At 52.9% G+C, this 9,946-nt stretch overlaps 1 long non-coding RNA gene across 1 annotated transcript; it reads left to right on the top strand.

Moving 5' to 3' along the window:
- The first annotated feature begins 19 nt into the window (after window positions 1-19).
- On the top strand, window positions 20-970 carry LOC123384732. The gene is made up of 2 exons (XR_006596215.1): window positions 20-153; window positions 364-970. It is a non-coding gene; the product is annotated as an uncharacterized LOC123384732 (long non-coding RNA).
- Window positions 971-9,946: the final 8,976 nt, after the last annotated feature.

Here is a 9,946-nt window from a genome sequence, read left to right on the forward strand (position 1 = left end):
CTAGCCAGGCGCGGCGGCACTGAGTTTTCTGGTGCCTGGGTGGGCAAGCACAAATCAGATCAGGCCTCTCCACAGGGGCAGCAGCGTTTCTCTGCCGTTGCCCAGACTTGGTGAGGGGCCCTGGAGGGTACTTCGTGGTCGATGTGACTGCAGGTAGGCTGGTCACGAGACGGTTAAACTGGTCACGGCCTCCGGGGGCCGCTGAAGGACAGCCCTGTTAACCACTAGTCAGAGTGCGTTTGTGTGGATGGCGTTGGATTGGAGGCGTTAATTGGTCTTTTTGAAATTTCACAGGGGATGTTAACTGGCATCTTCCTCTGCGTCTCGCCCTCAAATTCATCTCTGTCCTCCCACTTTTTCCAGATGGGCTTGAGGTTTAACCAAGATTGCAATGCGCAGGAGGGAAAGCTGCGTATCCGAAAACCTCGTCTCCGGCTACGTCAGTCCACCTATATTCGTGTGCTGTTTACAGTATAATTTATGGAAGAAGTGGTATTCAGGCATGCTGGTGGTGATGATGAATTTGGTGTCTTTAACGCCTAAAGCAGGCAATTGGCCAAACCATTCCTCCTTTTTATTCTGGGGGGAGTTTTCCAGCCACCATTCTTGAGTCAAGGACACGTTTGCCACTTCCGTAGGATCTTGCTGTACTGATCACACCGGTTTAATTCGATGGACTACTGCCCCCTTCCCTACAAAAGCCCTGTAGTAGGAAAAGCCACAGTGGAAGAACTTACCATCTTGAAGGGGAAGCATGGAGTTGGACCACCCAGTGAATCTACAAAGCAAGGAGACCTACAGTGATTACCTACTGTGATACTTATTTGCCAAACTAAAGCCACTGAAGCCACAAAGACATCTTGGGTTCTTCCCTACGGCTCCACTGATTGTCATGAAATGCTTTGTTTCAATGAGATCATGCTTGTTTGTCCTAAGAGGCTCCCGGTCCTACCACAGCCGCTTCCATTCACTTGTCAGTGCGTGTCTGGTTTTGTCATCACAACTGCAAATTCTGCCCTCTAGGTGTCTCCCCGCTTCAGAGACTCAGCTGCAGTACGGGAGATCACAACCTCCTGTAAACCTCTTGAACTGTCTTCCCTCGAAGCCGATACAAGGGGGCAATTCTAAAGCCTGGGTTTTCATTCCTTCAGCTTCATTTTCTCCAAAACCTCACAGACAAAAGTCCCTTTTGTCTACTACAGCCTCTCCTTTTATTCACCTCCAGTTCCCAGATCCCCCTTTTTCTGGTTTTCCTGAAAAGGCAGTATGTTGCTATTTGTACACGTTGGAAGCAGGACTGTCCTCTACTAGAAGAGGAATATAAAATTGAAATCAGGTGTAGAAATTAGTGTTGGGGGTAGAGAGTGTTTATGGTTGGGGAGAGATCATTCTGGTATTCCATACTTTCTTCATTTCGTGTTTAGAAAAAACATTTTTTCCTTAATTCCCAGGTATTATTTGAGGGATATACATGTATCCTACATTTTGTACATTACAAAAAGAATTCAATGACTTAGAAGTTTGAAGGAGGGTATGTCTCCTGGGACAGCAGCAGTTTGAATAAGAGCCACAGTTAATGTGTCCTTCCTTGAAGCTTGGTGGCGGAGGGGGGGGGGGGGGCGGAGATTGAAAGGAAAAGTGGAAAACATCATGGAGAAAAGGTTTATTGTCCCTGGAGGCTAGCCTTCAGTCAGAAAATAGCAGTTCCCACCCCAAATGATAGCAATGGGATGACAGATGGTGAGTGGGCATGGGGTCATGCAGAAATCTCAGAAACTGGAGGATTGTGTATTGCTAATGTGTAAATGCCCTACCCTGCATCTGACCCTTTTGTGTTAGACTGGAAAAGGCAACCACAGATTCCTTCCATGTTCAGGTGCCCACCTTTCTGCCATATGACTTTTCTACTTTCTCCATGAAGAAGTGGAAGGTGCAGCATCCCCAGCACCAGCACATGGCACCGTACAAGGCACCAGAGTGGCAGTGTTGGCCGTGTGGGGCTCCTTATAGTTTCTGAGAGCCCCGAGCTCTCTCTCTTCTCCCAGTCCTTGGGGTGGGAGCTGCTGTGCGTTTTTGGCTTTTCCATTTCTCCCAGTTCATTTAGTCAGTTCCCAACATTAAATTCTCTCTGTTAAAATACCCAGTGTGGATTCGATGGACACTGTGTTCAAACTCTAATGGCATTAAGACAGCTCCTAGGTTGGTTGCTGCATTGAGCTAACTATGCATAAGAAACTAACCCCATCTGCCTTGCTCTTAAGGGATCTCTTCCTAGGATCCACAGATGGGACAGTGTGGATTGCAGATTTGTAGAAAATCTGACTATATGGTCACAGCAGGAGAGGACATGAAACACCTCAAACCCAGTGGGAGAGAGTAAATGCTGAGAAATGTGCCTGGTTTCCACCTTTCTCCACATCACAGAGTTGTGCTTACACACGGTCTCCCTGTAACTAGAGGAACCCACAGCTCTTGGTAAGTGTGTGACACTTAGAACAGAGCATGAGCATGGAGAAAAGCCACCTGTGTCCTAAATGAAGGACCGAGGGGGCGGGGGTGTGCTTTCTCTTCTTTGATCCTGTCTTCTCGAATTTTAGGTCACAAATTGCCGCTATGAGCGGAGAAAGGTGTGAGAGGTCACAGAGGCCGGGCCTGTGACAGAGAGCTCACGGGTGTCCTGCTGTGGGTGAATTTGGAAACACACCCCTCTGGGATCTGCAGGGCATGGCATGTGTTGGGAGCAATGGCCGTGCCCCTCTGTTCTCACACACCAGGCCGTGTCCCCCAGGGGAAGCAGGTGCAGTCTCTTATACCGTGCAGCGAGGTTCGCGGGACCTTGGGAAAGGGAGGGAAGAGTGCATGGCTTGGCCGCTGCCCTCGAGGAACCCGTAAACAGGCGATTCCATCACTGGTGTCTGTTTCTGGGGTCTAAACAAATTGCCGTGGTCTCCTACTTTGTAAGAGCCAGCGAACAAGGTGGTGGAATTCGTAGGTGCAGTTTCCACTGGGCGTGTTAATAACAAACTAACATTAACTAACATCCGGGAGGAAAAAAAAGCCAGCGTTTCGCTTGGCTTCTCCGGGTGTCGTGTTGGCCACGGATCCGTTTTTGAGGCGCCTGCCTCACCCTGAATCATTGAGGGGAGTTTAATGCTGTCTGTACTCCCAGACATGGGCCTGAGGACAGCCTGATTCAACAGATGCTCTGGTAGATGAGGTTGTTCCTTGCCTCGAAATACAGTGAATTGGTAGAAAATCTGAGATGCAATGAGGCCGACAGATCAGGAGACTGTTGCCATTGAAAAGATAGTTTGTTGTTCACCGATCCCAAGAGGAAGGGTATACCGCTCGGGGACATCTGGGGTGGGGAGCAGGGCCAGTCAGCGGGCAGAAGGCACAGGGGACTGTGGGCATGGGTCTTTATTGGGGTTTCCACGGGAAGGAGTGGATGAGGCAAGGGATGTAGGTTTAGGACTGGGGAGTCTGAACAACTGGCGGCCTCCCGGGCTTGGGGCCGCCCCTCCTTGTCTGGCCCCTGCCCTGGGGTCGTAGGGCAGGTGGAGAGTGGCCTGGGGTGTGAGAGCCTGATGGAGGAGGTGGTTGGGGTGTGGGATCTGGACTGGGTGGTTTGCACTAGAAAAGTCCACGGGCAGTTGTTTGCCGTCCCTAGGAAATGGCCAGCTCTGGGAGGGGGGTCCCTACAGGGTGAGCAAGGCCCCAGCGTCAAAGCATCTGGGTAGAGAAGATGAAAATCATGGATAATACATGCTCTAACATGCCTTCTCTTAGCCATGCTCTGCAATACCTCTCAATCGGTGCAGTTTACAGTCCCGTCTGCTGACTCAGGGCCTGACCGGATGCCAACGGATGCCAACGGGGACGAAGCGACCGCGTCATGTCTCAGCTCAGCCCCTCGGCACTCAGCTTCCATGAGGAGAGCGTGCCAGCGGCGGCCAGCGGCGGCCACCGGCCGGGACCCGTGCATTTCGGATGAGAGATGCATGGAGCCAGCCTGCCGCCCGGGGAAGAGGCCGCATAGCCAGGTGCACACAGACCTCTGGCTCCGCTAAGACACTGAGATGTGCAGACGTTTGCTGTTGCAGCCCACGGTGATCAGTACAGTCACCTGGGATTTTTGATGCACAGGGATCTCCAGGAGCTGGTTGGGTCCCCGTTCCTCAAGAGGTGTTTAGATCTGTACGGAAGACATCGTGCCTGAATTCACCTGTCACCTTGAAGGCTCTTCTTCCCAGTTGTTCAGTCTCACCTGTGAAACTTTTAGGTGTACCATGTGTCTTCACTGTAGTAGTTTTGTTGCTATAGTTTCCCCCCAGTCTCTGCTTCATGGTTCATTCAGACACTCACATGTCTGTTTCCTAGGTCAGTATGTGATCCTCCCCTTAATGGAGTTCCAGACTCCAGTGCTGTGTGTCTCGTCTGCCTCTGCTCTGCATGTGCTCCCACTTCTGTTCTTGTGTTCCTGCTAGTGTCTAACCTACCATCCTGTGTCCCCAGTCCTGATCCCTGACCTGTCACCCCACCCCCATCCTAGTCCTTGACCCCTTAGTCCCACTGTTTTTTTTTTTTAATTTTATTTTTTATTTTTTAAAATTTACATCCAAATTAGTCAGCATATAGTGTAACAATGATTTCAGGAGCAGATTCCTTAGTGCCCCTTACCCATTTAGCCCATCCCCCCTCCCACAACCCCTCCCATTAACCATCAGTTTGTTCTCCATATTTCTAAGTCTCTTCTGTTTTGTCTCCCTCCCTGTGTTTATATTATTTTTATTTCCCTTCCCTTATGTTCATCTGTTTTGTCTCTTAAAGTCCTCATGAGTGAAGTCATACGATTTTTGTCTTTCTCTGACTGCCCTTGGTCCCACTCTTATCCTCCTTTGCCTTGTGGCGAAAGGACTCTGATGAATTGTTCGAGACAATTTAAAGTTATGCCAAAACATGTAATTAGGGGATATCGTATTCAGCGGATTGGTTTTGGAAATTAGATCATGGAGAGTCGGTTATTCAGAGCTTTGGCTTTGAGGCATTGAGAAAATCCCAGCGCCCGGACGATGCTGTTGGAGGGGTAGCCCCCGTTACACTGAGTGCCGCTAGATGGCGCCCAAGAGGGCAAAGTCCTCATCCGGGCCCCTGGGTCCCTTGCAGAAGGAGAGCCTGCAGGTTTCCGCTTCCTCTGGTGAGATACAGGTCCGCCCTCAGAATTGCACGGTGAGTTCATGGGCAGAGCTGGAGACCTGCAGCTTCCTGCCTTAAAAATGTGGTGGAAGAAAGAATTGCGAATGAGGCGGTTTCCTCTGGGTGGTCACGCGGGAGGGTTCCGATGGGGCTTTGGGGAAGCCGCCAAAGAGCAGCCGCTGGAGGCGGTCCCGGAGGCGCGGGGATGTCCAGCCTCGCTGAGTGTTTGGCTTCTGCTTCTTTCTTGGTCAGGTGGCGGCAGGGCTGTTCACTGGCGAGGGGAGAGAAAAGGGAAGGTGAGTCCCAACTGCGTCTTACGCAATCACTCTTGCCCTCGGTTTCTCCTTTCCCTGCATCGCCACCGGCCACCGTGTTTTAGGGAAATGCTTAAAACGTTTCTTGCTCTCTTTGGGACGTCCCCGGGGTGAGCCTTTGCGGAGCTGCGCTGTCTCACCGTCCCCCATCCCCGGGGGGGGGGGGGAGGGGGGCGCAGACCTCCACCGTGTGCTGCTCCCTTTCGGCAGGTGAGGCAGCGGCGTCCGCAGGTGCAGCGTCCGCAGCCGCGGCGTCACGGAGTTATGCCTGAAGAGGGTGCCCCTGCCACGGGGGCGTGGAGAGGACACGGGGGACAGACGAGGGAGGGAGCGCGTGGTGCTGTGCTGGCGGGGCGCTCCTCATACCAGCCGTTTACATTCAAGGATCCGGGCGTTTCTGGCAGGGACACTGGAAATGGCTGGACTTAGGTCACCCGGTTGCCTTTCTCTAGCAGGCCACTTACTGGGTGACAAGATAGCAAAGATGGGGGCTGGTGGGGAGAGTTGGAGCCTGAGCCCCATGCCGGGGGGGGGGGGGGGCGGGGGCGGGGGGGCAGGGTAGGGGAAGCTCCTTGGGGTCCGCTGGAGAACCAGCAAGTGCAGCCCAGCAGAAGGGGGAAGCCAGACAGCTGTAGCACAGGTGAGCAGCCGGTGTCGGAAGTGGACCAGAAACCCGGCTGATAATCAGGTGTGTTCTTCTGGAAGAGCAAACGTAATGCACCCCACCCCCATCCAGGGGACCAAGTATGAGGAAGAAAGGGGCCCAGGTAGGACCCCCTTCCCAGCCCTCACACACCCCACTCCTCAGGTGTAGCCTGTTCCGGGGAAGGACCGTCCAACAGGATGTGAGACTGAAGTTTGAAAATAGATGAGCCTACGCCTTAATAACCAGAGGACATTCTTTAATAACTGGAAGTTTCCCAAACGTGATGGAATGGGACTGAGACACCATTAGCGGCTTTTGGTTTGTGACCTGATACGTTGAGATGTTCCAGTCAAACCAGTGATAGTTTGCTGGGTGAATTTTCATAAGCATTTCATGCTTTAATTAGCATGTTGGGCATGATCTTAAAGGAGGAAGAATAAGGGTCCGGGAGGGGGTGGAGAGGGGCCCAGACCATCATCTCCTTCCCATTCCCCACCACGAATGGCTTGCGAGGTCTTTTTCACTTTCGACTCCGATGGCTCTAGCTGTGATCTTCTGAGTCTCCCCCTGCGGGAACCTTCTCTCTTCCTGCTCAGATATTCTGATTCAGCCCTGAGTCAGACTCCTTGTCACGGATGGAGGCGCTTGAACCCACACAAGCAGAAAAACCGGCTCGATAGTGACCCAGGCGGACGAGGTGACGGAGGGCCACGTGCAGATGGCCAGCCAGGCTCCTCACCACTGACCCCTGGACGAGATGACGTGTCTCCCTCCTCGAAGCTGCACCTCCAAGAGCAAGACGAGAGGAAACGAGATTTCTGTCGCGCTGAGTCGGCGTTATGCACAGCTCTCTCATTGAGTCCTTGTATCAACCCTGGGGGCACATTTCCTCAGCCAGGAAGACTCTGCAGGTATTCTAGGGGGCGTGGATCGAAATATTCCTTCTCCTTTCCCTTTTTTGTTGAATGCCGAGCCACAGCCCCAAGGGACCCGTGACGGCCCGTGGGATCGGGATACAAAGTGCAGCAGCGACAGGACACGCGGAGGAGTAGGGGCTGCAGCAGCGTCGACCCTCCTGGGGCCCTGCGGGGGGGGGGGGGCTTCTCTTGAAGGAACACCCCTCACTGGCTGGGAAGAACACGAGGAGGATGAACGTGAACGCGGTGCTCATCCGCTTGAGCAATGTCACGGGCACCCGGCCCTCATCCGCCTACAGATCAGCCCACAGCACCTGACCCCCAGGGAGCCGGCAGGGGAGCCCCTCCCTCCGGGGGAGCCTCTGTGATAGTGGTAGCCTGTGGTGCGAGCCTCGTGGGGGAGGGCAGGCGGACCTCTCCCCCTCCCGCTGAGCCAGGACTGGCTGGAAGCGGGGCCCGAATTCCAGGAGGAGATCCCCGATTTCAGGCCAGAAGCCTTGTCAGTGCCCCAAAGAGGCAGCGCAGAGCAGAGCAGCTCATGGAACACCAGCAGCCACTGAGCCTTCGCAGAGGGCAGAGCCCAGTGGGGGCGGCCAGTCAGCCAGCCAGGCCATCGTGGGGCACCTCCTGAGTCCCCTCCGGGCTGTGACTGGACATGCCGTTCTTGACCCTGAGCGTTTGGTCGTCTTCCCCGAGATGATCAGTCAGGTGCAGTCACAGGGAGACTGAGAAGAGGCTCCAGGACACAAGGTTTATGACACTCGCGGGTCCTAGAGATAGAGGCACAGTGCACCGTGCCAGGGGCCCGTGGAGACGCCTGCATGGCCAGGAGGCAGAATACAGAAGGGTGGGGAGGGGTTAGGCCCCTGCTTTCACTGGAGTTTCAGAGGGTAAGGCAAAGCAGGGCAGGATTCACCGTTTGGGACTGGCTTGTTTGAATGATTTCGGAAGGCTTCAGGCTGGAGGGGTAGACTCCGGTAGCCTGGGACCTTGCCCTGGGACGACAGAGGCGGAAGAATGTTGCCTCCTTGGGTGCATGGGCCGGACAGAGGAGTGTGGCTCTGGATGGGTTATTTTACACATGGCAGGATGCTCCTGGCTGGGGCTTTGCTCTCTCTAAGAGTCAGCTAGCCCTGGGAGGGGCAGTCTTCCCCACCAGGAAGGTTTTTCTGTTTGTTGTTTTTCATTTTTTATAGATATCAAAACATAATAGGCAGAAAATAACGTATATATAACACATTTAAATCAGTGGACTTTGAGTATAGCAGATTGCCTTCCTTAATGTGGGTGGGCCTCATCCAATCAGGTGAAGGCCTTCCTAAACCAGACTGACCTACCCCAAGAAAGAAGGACCTCTGCCAGCAGACAGCCTTTGAGCTTGAACTGAAACTCTTTTCTACATCTCCAGCCTGTTGGCCGGCTCCATTAGATTTGGGGCTTACCAAGTGTCCACAATTGTGCGAGCCAATTCCTTGAAGTAAATCTCACTCCATGTTTATACACACATCCTGTTGGTTCTGTTTCTCTGAAGAACCCTGATTGATACAGACGCCTTTACTCTGAAGACCCCCATGTGCCTGAAGAGTTCCCGTTGTTTCCTGCTCGTTCATTTTTATCAGAGAAAAGCTTGGAGTACTGGACTATCGCGGGAGACCCCTTTCGGGGAAACCTATGACGAAATCATGAATGGCTAACATGTATTAGTGCCCGTCAAAGCGAGAATGCTTCTTTGGTTCATTCCAATTCCATGACACATGTCTCTGTTGCATTCGGTGACATGCCTTATGGGCCCATGAGCCACAGAAATCACGATGCCACATTGCTTTCTGTATAAGACCATACGATTTTACTATCAAACGCTGAAGCAGGGGCACCTGGGTGGCTCAGTCGGTGAAGCGTCCGACTCTTGATTTCGCCTCAGGTTATGATCTCACGGTTCATGGGATCGAGCCCCGTGTGGGCTCTGCCCTGACAGTGCAGAGCCTGCTTGCGATTCTCTGTTTCCCTCTCTCTCGGTGTCTCGAAAATAAGCAAATAAACATTTTCTCAAAAAGCTGAAGCAAAGCTAGGGTGTGTTTTAGACAGTACATGACATCCCCCCTTTCTCTGAAATACCTCTGTGACCAAAGTAGATGCTGGCAGCTCCCGTGTGTGTCAGGGCTGGTTGACAAGATGCCCTAGTGATACATTGCACCCTTTTCCCAGGATATGGGTTGTGGTGTCCAGCTTTGCCGACACACTGCAGAGATGGTAAAGGCCCCCCCCCCAACTATTTCACGTTGACATGCCAGTCACAGTGCCCTCTGCGTTGTCACCATGGTCTTGTGAGCAGACACACTGAGCATAAGCTAGGTTTCTATCTACCACGGCACCCTGAAGGGCAAAAGTAATTAGGAGGTGGGAGAGATTCCTTAGAAGGGTAACTGTGCAAAACCAGTCTAGTTCAGTGGACATGCCCCACTTGGAGTCAGCATGTTGACCGGCTATCAAGGACCATGACTCAGTAATCCCTTAAGGACAGCCACGGTAATAAAGCTGGGCCTGGGACTGTTGTTGAGCTCATTCAAATCAATGCTTCCTTTTCATCGACGCAAATGCCATCGTAGGGGCCAGAAATTGGTCCTTGCAACCGTTCAGAAGTAAAATGGGTTGTAGACAACCGTACACAGCCCCTTAACTCTAGAACCATCTTCCTTCAAGGATGGCTCAGCCGATATTGTTTGCATTTGAGTCTTATCAGAGGGGGGTGCTGCACCGGTGGGTGTAGTGGTGAGAAGGGCGAGGAGTGTGCATCATTCGTGGGGGGAGACGGAGGGAGAGAAGGGAAGCTTCTGTGGTCCCGCTGAGGTGGGGGAGCTAGAAGCAGCAAGGGC

This window comes from Felis catus, chromosome B1 (assembly GCF_018350175.1).
Source record: "Felis catus isolate Fca126 chromosome B1, F.catus_Fca126_mat1.0, whole genome shotgun sequence".
Classification (NCBI taxonomy): Eukaryota; Metazoa; Chordata; class Mammalia; order Carnivora; family Felidae; genus Felis; species Felis catus.